Genomic DNA, 13981 nt, shown 5'->3' with positions numbered 1-13981 from the left:
CCTATTAACGAGATGCCGAAGAGCCGGTTCGTTGTTTTCTGCCTGTTTTTGGTTTCAGAAATCCTAGTAAGGAAATATTCTCGGAATTGGACGAAATCAACGCCCAGGGGCCTATTTTGCCACGAAGCTTCCAGAAGACCGAAGAGAAGACGAAGTGGGGCCACGGGGCGCCGCCACACTAGGGCGGCGCGGCCCTAGCGTGTGGGGCCCCCGTGACCCCTCCGAGGCTGCCCTTCCGCCTACATATAGTCTTCGTCGCGAACCCCCGCATGCGAGAGCCACGATACGGAAAACCTTCCAGAGACGCCGCCGCCGCCAATCCCATCTCGGGGGATTCAGGAGATCGCCTCCGACACCCTGCCGGAGAGGGGAATCATCTCCCGGAGGACTCTTCACCGCCATGGTCGGCTCCGGAGTGATGAGTGAGTAGTTCACCCCTGGACTATGGGTCCATAGCAGTAGCTAGATGGTTGTCTTCTCCTCATGTGCTTCATTGTCGGATCTTGTGAGCTGCCTAACATGATCAAGATCATCTATCTGTAATGCTATATGTTGTGTTTGTCGGGATCCGATGGATAGAGAATATTATGTTATGTTGATTATCAATCTATTACCTATGTGTTGTTTATGATCTTGCATGCTCTCCGTTATTAGTAGAGGCTCGGCCAAGTTTTTACTCTTAACTCCAAGAGGGAGTATTTATGCTCGATAGTGGGTTCATGCCTCCATTAAATCTGGGACAGGGACAGAAAGTTCTAAGGTTGTGGATGTGCTGTTGCCACTAGGGATAAAACATTGATGCTATGTCCGAGGATGTAGTTATTGATTACATTACGCACCATACTTAATGCAATTGTCTCTTGTTTGCAACTTAATACTGGAAGGGGTTCAGATGATAACCTGAAGGTGGACTTTTTAGGCATAGATGCATGCTCGGATAGCGGTCTATGTACTTTGTCGTAATGCCCAATTAAATCTCACAATATTCATCATATCATGTATGTGCATGGTCATGCCCTCTCTATTTGTCAATTGCCCGACTGTAATTTGTTCACCCAACATGCTATTTATCTTATGGGAGAGACACCTCTAGTGAACTGTGGACCCTGGTCCATTCTTTTACATTGAATACAATCTACTGCAATACGTGTTCTATTGTTTTCTGCAAACAATCATCATCCACACTATACATCTAATCCTTTGTTACAGCAAGCCGGCGAGATTGACAACCTCACTGTTTCGTTGGGTCAAAGTACTTTGGTTGTGTTGTGCAGGTTCCACGTTGGCGCCGGAATCCCTGGTGTTGCGCCGCACTACATCCCACTGCCATCAACCTTCAACGTGCTTCTTGGCTCCTCCTGGTTTGATAAACCTTGGTTTCTTTCTGAGGGAAAACTTGCTGCTGTACGCATCATACCTTCCTCTTGGGGTTCCCAACGGACGTGTGCTTTACACGCCATCAAGCATTTTTTCTGGCGCCGTTGCCGGGGAGATCAAGACACGCCTGCAAGGAGTCTCCACAATCCAATCTCTTTACTTTGTTTTTATCTTGCTTTATTTTATTTACTACTTTGTTTGCTGCATTATATCAAAACACAAAAAAAAATTAGTTGCTAGCTTTACTTTATTTACTGTCTTGCACTCTATATCAAAAACACAAAAAAATTAGTTACTTGCATTTATTTTATCTAGTTTGCTTTATTTACTACTGTTAAAATGAATACTCTTGAGAACACTAAGTTGTGTCATTTCACTAGTTAGGCATAATGGAAAACAACAAAAATATGAGAGATCTTTATGAACTTTATCTTGAATTAGGACATGATGTGTTTGAAGAGAGAATTAAAAAACCCATGGAACTTTATATTCATACTAATGGGAATGTTATTAATATGAATGCTTTGAACACCATTGTTGCTAATGCTATGGAAAATGCTAAGCTTGGGGAGGTCGGTTTTTACGAAAATGATCTCTTTAGCCCTCCTGGTATTGAGGAGAAAGTTTATGTTGATTATGATATGCCTCCCATATATGATGATTATAATGATAGTGGTCTTTTGGTGCCACCTACTATGGAGGATAAAGCTTGTTATGATTATACTATGCCTCCTATATTTGATGATGAGAATAATAATGCTAGCTACTTTGTTGAATTTGCTCCCACTACAACTAATAAAATTGACTATGCTTATGTGGAGAGTAATGATACTTTTATGCATGTGAATAAGAATGCTTTATGTGATACTTATATTGTTGATTTTGTTCATGATGCCACTGAAAGTTATTATGAGAGAGGAAAATATGGTTGTAGAAATTTTCATGTTACTAAAACACCTCTCTATATGCTGAAATTTTTGAAGTTACACTTGTTTTGTCTTCCTATGCTATTCATTTTGTTCTTCATTGACTTGTTTATTTACAAGATTCCTTTTCATAGGAAGTGGGTTAGGCTTAAATTTGTTTCATACTTGCTTTTTGATGCTCTCTTTGCTTCAACTCTCATCCTTATGCGAGTGCATCATCAAATTTACTGAGCCTATCTTAATGGCTATAAAGAAAGCACTTCTTGGGAGATAACCCATGTTTTTATTCTGCATTTTTGTTTTGTATTTGAGTCTTGGAAGTTGTTTACTACTGTAGCAACCTCTCCTTATCTTATTTTTGTGCATTGTTGTGCCAAGTAAAGTCGTTGATAGTAAGGTTCATACTAGATTTGGATTACTGCGCAGAAACAGATTTCTTTGCTGTCACGAATCTGGGCCTAATGCTCTGTAGGTAACTCAGAAAATTATGCAAATTTACGTGAGTGATCCTCAGATATGTACGCAACTTTCATTCAATTTGAGCATTTTCATCTGAGCAAGTCTGGTGCCTCAATAAAATTCATCTTTACGAACTGTTCTGTTTTGACAGATTCTGCCTTTTATTTCGCATTGCCTGTTTTGATATGCTTGATGGATTTTTCTATTCCATTAATGTCCAGTAGCTTTGTGCAATGTCCAGATGTGTTAAGAATGATTATGTCACCTCTGAACATGTGAATTTTTATTGTGCACTAACCCTCTAATGAGTTGTTTCGAGTTTGGTGTGGAGGAAGTTTTCAAGGATGAGGATGATACAATATGATCAAGGAGAGTGAAAGCTCTAAGCTTGGGCATGCCCCGGTGGTTCACCCCTGCATATTTTAAGAAGACTCAAGCGTCTAAGCTTGGGGATGCCCAAGGCATCCCCTTCTTCATCGACAACATTATCGAGTTCCTCCCCTGAAACTATATTTTTATTCCATCACATCTTATGTGCTTTGCTTGGAGCGTCGGTTTGTTTTTGTTTTTGTTTTTGTTTGAATAAAATGGATCCTAGCATTCATTGTGTGGGAGAGAGACACGCTCCGCTGTTGCATATGGACAAATATGTCCTTAGGCTTTACTCATAGTATTCATGGCGAAGGTTGAATCTTCTTCGTTAAACTCGTTATGTGGTTGGAATCGGGAAATGATACATGTAGTAATTCTAAAATGTCTTGAATAATTTGATACTTGGCAATTGTTGTGCTCATGTTTAAGCTCTTGCATCATATACTTTGCACCCATTAATGAAGAAATACATAGAGCTTGCTAAAATTTGGTTTGCATATTTGGTCTCTCTAAAGTCTAGATAATTTCTAGTATTGAGTTTTGAACAACAAGGAAGACGGTGTAGAGTCTTATAATGTTTACAATATGTCTTTTATGTGAGTTTTGCTGCACTGGTTCATCCTTGTGTTTGTTTCAAATAACCTTGCTAGCCTAAACCTTGTATCGAGAGGGAATACTTCTCATGCATCTAAAATCGTTGAGCCAACCACTATGCCATTTGTGTCCACCATACCTACCTACTACATGGTATTTCTCCGCCATTCCAAAGTAAATTGCTTGAGTGCTACCTTTAAAATTTCTATCCTTTACCTTTGCAATATATAGCTCATGGGACAAATAGCCTAAAAACTATTGTGGTATTGAATATGTACTTATGCACTTTATCTCTTATTAAGTTGCTTGTTGTGCGATAACCATGTTTTCTCGGGGACGCCATCAACTCTTTTACCTTTGTTGAATATCATGTGAGTTGCTATGCATGTTCGTCTTGTACGAAGTAAGGGCGGTTTTCACAATCAAATGGTTTGAGTATGCATACTGTTAGAGAAGAACATTGGGCCGCTAACTAAAGCCATGATTCATGGTGGAAGTTTCAGTTTGGACAACTAATCCTCAATCTCTTATGAGAATAATAACTGTTGTTAAATGCTTATGCATTAAAGAGGAGTCCATTATCTGTTGTCTATGTTGTCCCGGTATGGATGTCTAAGTTGAGAATAATCAAAAGCGAGAAATCCAATGCGAGCTTTCTCCTTAGACCTTTGTACATGCGGCATAGAGGTACCCCTTTGTGACACTTGGTTGAAACATATGCTATGCAATGATAATCAGTGTTAACCCAAGCTAATTAGGACAAGGTGCGAGCACTATTAGTACACTATGCATGAGGCTTGCAACTTGTAAGATATAATTTACATGATACATTTGCTTTATTACTACCGTTGACAAAATTGTTTCTTGTTTTCAAAACCAAAGCTCTAGCACAAATATAGCAATCAATGCTTCCCTCTGCGAAGGGCCCTTTCTTTTACTTTTATGTTGAGTCAGTTCACCTATCTCTCTGCACCTCAAGAAGCAAACACTTGTGTGAACTGTGCATTGATTCCTACATACTTGCATATTGCACTTGTTATATTACTTTACATTGACAATACCCATGAGATATACATGTTATAAGTTGAAAGCAACCGCTGAAACTTAATCTTCCTTTGTGTTGCTTCAATACCTTTACTTTGATTTATTGCTTTATGAGTTAACTCTTATGCAAGACTTATTGATGCTTGTCTTGAAAGTACTATTCATGAAAAGTCTTTGCTTCATGATTCATTTGTTTACTCATGTCATTACCATTGTTTTGATCGCTGCATTCATTACATATGCTTACAATAGTATGATCAAGGTTATGATGGCATGTCACTCCAGAAATTATCTTTGTTATCGTTTACCTGCTCGGGACGAGCAGGAACTAAGCTTGGGGATGCTGATACGTCTCCGACGTATCGATAATTTCTTATGTTCCATGCCACATTATTGATGATATCTACATGTTTTATGCATACTTTATGTCATATTTATGCATTTTCCGGCACTAACCTATTAACGAGATGCCGAAGAGCCAGTTGCTATTTTCTGCTGTTTTTGGTTTCAGAAATCCTAGTAAGGAAATATTCTTGGAATTGGACGAAATCAACGCCCAGGGGCCTATTTTGCCACGAAGCTTCCAGAAGACCGAAGAGAAGACGAAGTGGGGCCACGGGGTGCCGCCACACTAGGGCGGCGCGGCCCAAGGGGGGCCCGCGTGGCCCTAGCGTGTGGGCCCCCGTGACCCCTCCGAGGCTGCCCTTCCGCCTACATATAGTCTTCGTCGCGAAACCCCCGCATCCGAGAGCCACGATACGGAAAACCTTCCGGAGACGCCGCCGCCGCCAATCCCATCTCGGGGGATTCGGGAGATCGCCTCGGCACCCTGCCGGAGAGGGGAATCATCTCCCGGAGGACTCTTCACCGCCATGGTCGGCTCCGGAGTGATGAGTGAGTAGTTCACCCCTGGACTATGGGTCCATAGCGGTAGCTAGATGGTTGTCTTCTCCTCATGTGCTTCATTGTCGGATCTTGTGAGCTGCCTAACATGATCAAGATCATCTATCCGTAATGCTATATGTTGTGTTTGTCGGGATCCGATGGATAGAGAATATTATGTTATGTTGATTATCAATCTATTACCTATGTGTTGTTTATGATCTTGCATGCTCTCCGTTATTAGTAGAGGCTCGGCCAAGTTTTTACTCTTAACTCCAAGAGGGAGTATTTATGCTCGATAGTGGGTTCATGCCTCCATTAAATGCAGGGACGGTGACGAGAAAGTTCTAAGGTTGTGGATGTGCTTGTTGCCACTAGGGATAAAACATTGATGCTATGTCCGAGGATGTAGTTATTGATTACATTACGCACCATACTTAATGCAATTGTCTCGTTGTTTGCAACTTAATATCGGAAGGGGTTCGGATGATAACTCGAAGGTGGACTTTTTAGGCATAGATGCATGTCTGGATAGCGGTCTATGTACTTTGTCGTAATGCCCAATTAAATCTCACAATATTCATCATATCATGTATGTGCATGGTCATGCCCTCTCTATTTGTCAATTGCCCGACTGTAATTTGTTCACCCAACATGCTATTTATCTTATGGGAGAGACACCTCTAGTGAGCTGTGGACCCCGGTCCATTCTTTTACATTGAATACAATCTACCGCAATACTTGTTCTACTCGTTTTACGCAAACAATCATCATCCACACTATACATCTAATCCTTTGTTACGAGCAAGCCGGTGAGATTGACAACCTCACTTTGTTTCGTTGGGGCAAAGTACTTTGGTTGTGTTGTGCAGGTTCCACGTTGGCGCCGGAATCCCTGGTGTTGCGTTGCACTACATCCCGCTGCCATCAACCTTCAACGTGCTTCTTGGCTCCTCCTGGTTCGATAAACCTTGGTTTCTTTCTGAGGGAAAACTTGCTGCTGTACGCATCACACCTTCCTCTTGGGGTTCCCAACGGACGTGTGCTTTACACGCCATCAAGCTCTACTCCTCGTCATCATAACTCGCCTCCGCGTACATCCCTGGGGTCCATCCGGTACAACGATTCGTCTTCCGAACACCGTCCGGAACGAAGGTCCTTCTAGTAGGTATGTAATCTGAATCGGACGAAGTGCCGAGACAGAGATCTGTCATGCCAAAGTAGCTGGATAATGACTCATATGTATCCCCAGTAGGATACAGCTCACCTTCTTCTGCCATCCATGGAGGATTCCTACTCACTTGACCTCTCATCTTCTTCTTCTTCTTCTTTTTCTTGGTTCCAGAACTCTCACCTACAACGTACTGGGATGTTTTGGGTAATCCCATCTCCAGATCTAAAGAAATGGAGTTGGTGTCTTTCTCTTCCTGCCCAAAGCTTTGGTTAACGTTCTGGTTAACCGCGCCTCCTTCATCCTCTGTATCACAAGTGATGGGTTCTCCTTCATCCCCATATGGTTCCCCGAAACGCCAACCAGTCGAATTCTCGATTGGTGACTCCGAGCAGTTTAGGTTTCTGGAATCATCTCCCCCATATCCAGATTCATACGATGCTGACACATGCGGATAGTGTGGGACAAAGTTGGGTGTGAGTGGATCTTTCTGGGACAACTGGTCACTCAAATCTACATAGTTGTCTAGACTAAAGAAAGGTGTAGTGTGTTGTGGTTGTGCCCTCAGATCACGCATCCGAGTTTGGACTTTATCAGGGTCCGTGAACTCAGCTAGCATGTGGTCAATCTCACCCCTCATCTTCATGTGCAAAAGGTACATCGTGGTCAATAAAGACTTACAGCTATCCATGTGTCTGTCGCTGCGGCTTCAGGACTTACGTGTGCTAACACAAGATGATTCAGAGTGGGATCCTCATCTTCCTCGGCATGAGGTATATGAGAAAACTCTGAACATAGCAGCTCTACTGACTTGTGCTGCCTTATCTCAAGGATTGCCTTGAATAGGGCCATGTGATAGGCTGTAGTGATGGTTTTGGCTTCTCCGTATGGCATTATACGACTCATCGGCGGCTTTGTCGGTAGTTGGACCGATACTCGCACTTGGCTAGGATTTCCCCATCATAGTAGGTATACTTGATAACAGGTATCCGTGGGTCACAATGGAGTTCCTTCGGCATCCCACACAGGAGAGGCTGTGATTGGTCCATCATAATCACCGAGCCATCCCTCAACCTTCCTCAAAGTCCTTTTTGGAAAAGTGTTCGCCATTATGGCTGTATACAAAAGCAGATTATTAGTAGTGATAATGCATCATAATAGCTATAATAAAGAATTATCGCACTAAAATATATGGTTTTGCTACTCTCATGTGAATAATCACCATATTTCTAGAGAATCCTTTACTATTTCTACTTAACTCCTACAGGTTTCTTCCCTATACTAGGTTTTTCTCCAACCTAAGGTCGCAACATTTGCTACGATACCAGCTGCGGTGACCCGAGCATACCACTCGCATGTTGTAGTATACAAGTCGTTGATATGATCTTTGTGAAGGGACTTCTTCACAAATTGCCATATCCCTCGAGTGGTACAACAGAAACATTGCAGGTCATAACACTCCATATATTATTACAAACATTGTCTTAACAAGTTGGTATTCTCACAGGTCCTATGAGAACACCCTAAGATACTACTTAAGTACGATTACAACTCATCCATATATAAAAGAGAGCTCAACAACTTATTTAGGTAAGTTCTACGTTGCTCGGCTCTATGATGCTAGGGTATATCACTACTCCTCCACCTCCGTGTCATCAGGTCCGTAGACTATCCCATAGTATACTCCTTCCACTCCACCGGTAAGATCGGGTTCCTCGTAGACCAGCTCGTAACTTCCTTCTGGTGCTCCATCGTTGATGGCCTCCACTTCCGGATCACAGTCTATAGCAAGGGTGTCGAAAGAAAGTGAGTACAGAGGTACTCAGCAAGTTCTAAAAGAGTAAAAGGTGTTTGATGCACTAGCTACGACCATTGATCAGGAAATCGCAGGTCAATGCATGTTTTGCAATCATTTCTTCAAAAGGTTGCTTTTATTATGAAAACTATGCTCGTCGGTCTTCACGGGTTGACTAGAACTTCATGGAGTTCCTTTCTGCCGCGTTCGCAGTTCCTTCCCGGAACAAGGAGTGACGGCCACAATTTGATACACTCTGCAGAGGTGCGTTACTTTTCCCACAAGAGATCCCACCCTTTTTGCCATCCGCAGGGACTTGCCCCCGTTCACACTTCCTTTGGTGTGAGGCCAGGTATAAAGATCCAAGCCCACACCGCCTTCTCCGCGACTGCAAACCCACCCTTTTTTCCGACCCTACACCCCCAGTAGACTTCTTTCGATAATACGGCTTTACTCACGGTGTACTCCGGACAATCCATCATAGACCGTAGAGCTAACATCACTAATGGATGGGGATTTAAAAGGCTATCCCAACCTACGGCAGTGCCTCCAACACCCCGCAGCTCTACCAGTCCGTTGGCGTGCAGAAGGGAAAAGATACGGCTGGCTTCCCTAGAGCCATTATAGATCTCATGGTTAACGCGGTTTGTACGGCGCTAGAATCACTGTACGGCATTGGTGGTTAATCCTAGGTTAATATAACCCATGCAATGGAACCTCCACCATATCAACACATACCATGGTACCATTGCCAGCCACATAGTCATATTCATAGTTGGAAAGTAACATTTTATTTGCGATGCAGGAATGATAAGTATATAGCTTTGCATTAAAGTGATAGAAAATACTCAAGTTGGTATGAGCAAGGGTGAACTTGCCTGTGGACTGCGAGAGTGCAATTCAAAGTAAAACTACTTTACTTGGTGATTCATTATTTATTCCAAAAATGAGTTGAAATAATAGAGTTGTCTCTATATTTTTGGAATAAATAGGGAATAGAGTATTTTTCTTTGAAAAATACCTTTCTCAATAGAAATGACTTGGAATAATAGAATTTCATTTTGAAATGTTTTAAAATAAGTATTTGAACTTATTTGAGATTTTTCCTTGATTTTTAATTACAAGGAAATAATAATTTAAAATTCCAAGTTATTGTTTTAAATTCATCAAATTCATAATTTTGAATTTGTTTCTTCAATTCTATCTCATATTTCATTCTGGTTAAGAATAATTTTTCATTCACTAATCCAATTTTTAATGTATTTTTAGAGTTGTATTTTATTTACTAAAAATTGGTGAAATTCTGGCCTTTTTCTTATTTGTAAAAAGTCCAAAATACCCCTGGCCCCTATTGGGCCGGCCCACTAACTAAAGCCCATGGGACAGCCCACTAAGGCGTGTCCCATAACGGGTCGGTGGCGCCGAAGCGGCCCACCTCGCTCACTCACTCGTCTCTCTCACTCGCTCGCCCTAACCCTAACCTCTCGCGACGCCCGTGGCGATGCCGTCGCCGCCGTGCTCCGGCCATCTCCGTGCTCCCCAGCCTTAGACACCTATCAGATCTGGACCGCCGCGAGACGATCTATCGATCTGTCCGCGTGGTTTCTCCGATTACCTCCTCTCCTGGCGGATCGCCCTCAGGCGATTTGGTGGTCTCCGGTGACTCTCGTCCTCGCCGTCGACGTGCGCGCCCCTTGAGACCGACTTGGTGCGGTGCTGCTTGCAGTACCAGTGCCATCGTCTCCGTGTCGTGCTGTGGTGGTGTTCGTGCTCGTCGGCGTAACGCCGGTGTCTACCCTGGGTCTTGCAGCTGCTATGGCCGCGCGAGCACTGCCTCGCCATGCCATAACCTCTGCCACCAGGCGCACGTAAGTGTTCTGCTCCTCCTCCTTCTCCTCTCCATGACTGTGCGCATCCCAAGCTACTGTGCTTCTTCTTCCTCTTGTTCTACTGCTCTCTGGTGATCCTGTGATCATGCAGAGCCTTGCAATTACTGCCTAAGCTACATGTGCTTCCATTTCCTGCAAGCTATGGCCAAGTCACCAGTTTCTGGTACTGGCCAGTGTTGCCTTGCTTGCTGTACATGCCATGTGTTGATTATCTATTGCCCCTATCATGCTTTGATCTTGCTATGCTATGATGTACTTGCTTACAAGCTTGCTATGCCATGCTGTTCATGCTTATGGGCTTGCTATGCTTACTGGCAATCTATACTTGCTTGTTTAGGTGTACTGCTGTGCATCAGTGACACTTGTGAGTGCCAGTGGTGCTTGTGAGGTGCTTCTGTGCTTCCTGTGTAAGCTATTGATCCATTGGATCAACCATTGCTTGTTGGCTAGTTTATCTGTGTGGCTTGACTTGGTTCAATTGATCCATTTGATCAATTAAATGTCAGTGATTGGTGATTGATTAATTCCGTGGCTAAGTGAATCATTTTCCTTGTTGATGCTGATGCTCAAGCATCACTATGCTTACTTTACACATGTGTTGTTGCTTATCCTAGCTCACTGGACTTGATCCAGTGGCTATGATGCAGTGACTTGTGCTGTGTTGCCTTACAGTGTGGTACTGTCAATAAATAGCATGATTCTATTACATATTCATGCTTGAATAAATTGATTCATGATGAACTGCTTATGCAGTGATGATTTAAATGACTTGCTTGTATATGAATTTGCTGTTCATGATTATTTAACAAGCAAATGAATCTGAATCCAACTCTGGATAATGATGTTCTGTATTTGGCTTTACTTTAATTGGTGCTAAGTGTTCTGTGACCTCAGTAGCCTTGCTACTGATTGGTTGCTCACATGTTTGGCTAGATCTTGTGGGCTACTCAACTTTGCTTGCATATTTGGGGATCATACTAGATATGAATGCCAATATGCTTGCCTGATGAAATCTAGGGTTTTACTGATGGTTATGTGCCTAGGATTTTCTGTGTAGTCTTTACTAGCTGCTAATTATTGCAATACATCTACTGGTGCTATTCGTGCATAAGATCTTGCTTCGTGCACAAGATGCAGTATCTGGATGGTTTCTATTGTGGTGGCTTTTAGACTAGCGAGTAATCCTTGGTGAAAACCAAGTGATGATTCACCCTGTTGAGCATCTCGCTCAACCCCATGACTTGTGTTATGCATGATTTATGGATTAGATCCATTGGATCTATTCCAGGAACTTGGTATACCTTGTTCCAGCTCCTAGAATGAAATATTTTGTTGTTGCAGACTTGTGGTTTGTGCACAGCCCTTCACCTCCAGATCCTGGTTGATCTTTTAGGTCACCATGATTTCTAGTGGTTAAGTGGTTGTGTGTGTTGGTTCTGTTCTTGAGCAAGAACTGTATGAACTCTATGTTGCTCTAGCTTCACCCTTACCTGGTGAATTATCCTATCTGGTCGACTGTCATGGTTCTAGGGTTTGTGTTCTTTTTATACGAGCTCTACTTCTATTCTGGCCGTGACACACAAGCCTAACTTGCTTGGTGACTAGGCCCTTGCATGGCCTTGCTGTGCCTTGCCCAGCTCCATCTCTCATATGCTGAAACTTGAGCCCACTGTGGTGCTCAGTTTTGGTCTGCCTGATCCTATCTTGTGCTGTCCAGGTTTTGGACAAGCACAAGTGTGCAGTGACAGTGTTCACTGTCCAAACTGAATTTCTGTGATGTATTCACTCTGTCCGAACTGAATTTCTAACACTTACATTCTGGCTAGCACTTGTGATTTTTGTTTTGCAGGTTTTGAAGTTGAATATGACCAGAAGATGTTCTTCAAAGCATTTAGTCTAGGTTTTAGTTTAGGATAATATTGTAATTTTCCTTTTTCATTTCTGTTTATTATTCATCAATTCTTGTATCAAGAATTTTGTAAAGACAATGTATTCTCGTGTTGATGATCAATAAAGCTCAAGTTTTTGTTTATGAGCTTTTGATTTATGTAATGTTTATATGCTGAATTAAATATTGTATTAGTATTAAATTTGAAATTCAAAGTCATTTGAATTCATATGTTGTATTTGAATTGTGAATTCAATATTCATAATGCTTATTGCTTATTGTTCATTGTATTATCACTTGTCAAATGAATTCATTCTCCAAATCAACAAGATACAAAAGAGATCATGTCGAAATTACTCTAACTCGCATTGCCTAACCCTAAGTGCAAAATGAGAGAGAACCTCGATCCCTCTTAGGTTTATTTGCAATAAGGCGCGAAAATTTCCCCCGTTTTGCGATGAAATGCACATCCCATTTCTAAATCTATCCTTCGTTGTTCCTATGTTCTGGGTTATTACAAAGAGGTAGAAAGCATTACACCACCCAGAATGTGCTTGCCACTATGGAATTCGATATGAAGTTCACATATGTACTTGCTGGGTGGGAATGATCAGCCCATGATGCTGCTATTATGGCTGACAACTTGGAGAGAGCTGATGGCCTAAAGGTCCCATGAGGGTAAGTTCTACCTTGCTGATGAAGGCTATGCTAGCCCCCTGGTTTTCTCCCACCCTTCAGGTCTACAAGGTACCACCTTAATGAGTTCTCTGCAAGGATCTACCTCAAGAATATCAAGGAACTCTTCAACCTTATACACTCTAGCCGCAGGGTCACCGCCGAGAGGGCATTTGTAGCTCTGAAGAACACATTTAAGATCCTTGACGAGAAGCCTTTACACACCTTCTCCACCCATGTTAAGCTAGTTCTAGCTTGTTGCATTATGCATAACTAGATCTTAGGTTGGGGGTTGATTCGTTCTTCCCAGACGAGGATGAGGTCCAGCCTGACGAGTTTGATGTTGGTCATGGTGTTGCTGCCACCGATAATGCGACCTGGAAGAACTAGAGGCAGGAGTGGGTAGACGTTATGTGGGCTGACAAAGGCCATACCAGGATGTGAAGAAGATGAAAAGCATTTCTGTGATGTGTCATGTGTTATGAACTACTCTCGGTTGTGTGTATGACTCGACTAGTTGTGCGCTCTAAATTACTATTCGTGCTTAATTAGGGCTTAACTTGTTGTGTTAAACCTATTTGGAAGTAGCTAGGACTGAACGATGTTATAATAGTCATGCTTGTTAGTTTGATTTGATGTTATGGTGCCTCTTGGCTCGAATTGATGAGGGGTAATGTCACCGCTTAGAAGAAGTTGTAACTAGAACTACGCCATGTAGATTACCAATCAGATCAACATGCGTAGTTCACACGCACATTGCAGCTTAGTTGGCAACCAAACAAGACACACGAACGATTTTTTTTTGGTTAGAAACCAAACAAACTCCCATTTAGATATATGGACTTGGCCCAGTTAAACATGACTTCGGAGAAAATCTCGCCCGATGCAGGAAAATGCTGCGACCAACCA

Source organism: Lolium rigidum, chromosome 4 (assembly GCF_022539505.1).
Source record: "Lolium rigidum isolate FL_2022 chromosome 4, APGP_CSIRO_Lrig_0.1, whole genome shotgun sequence".
NCBI classification, from domain to species: domain Eukaryota; kingdom Viridiplantae; phylum Streptophyta; class Magnoliopsida; order Poales; family Poaceae; genus Lolium; species Lolium rigidum.
Note: the sequence above shows the minus strand (reverse complement) of the source record.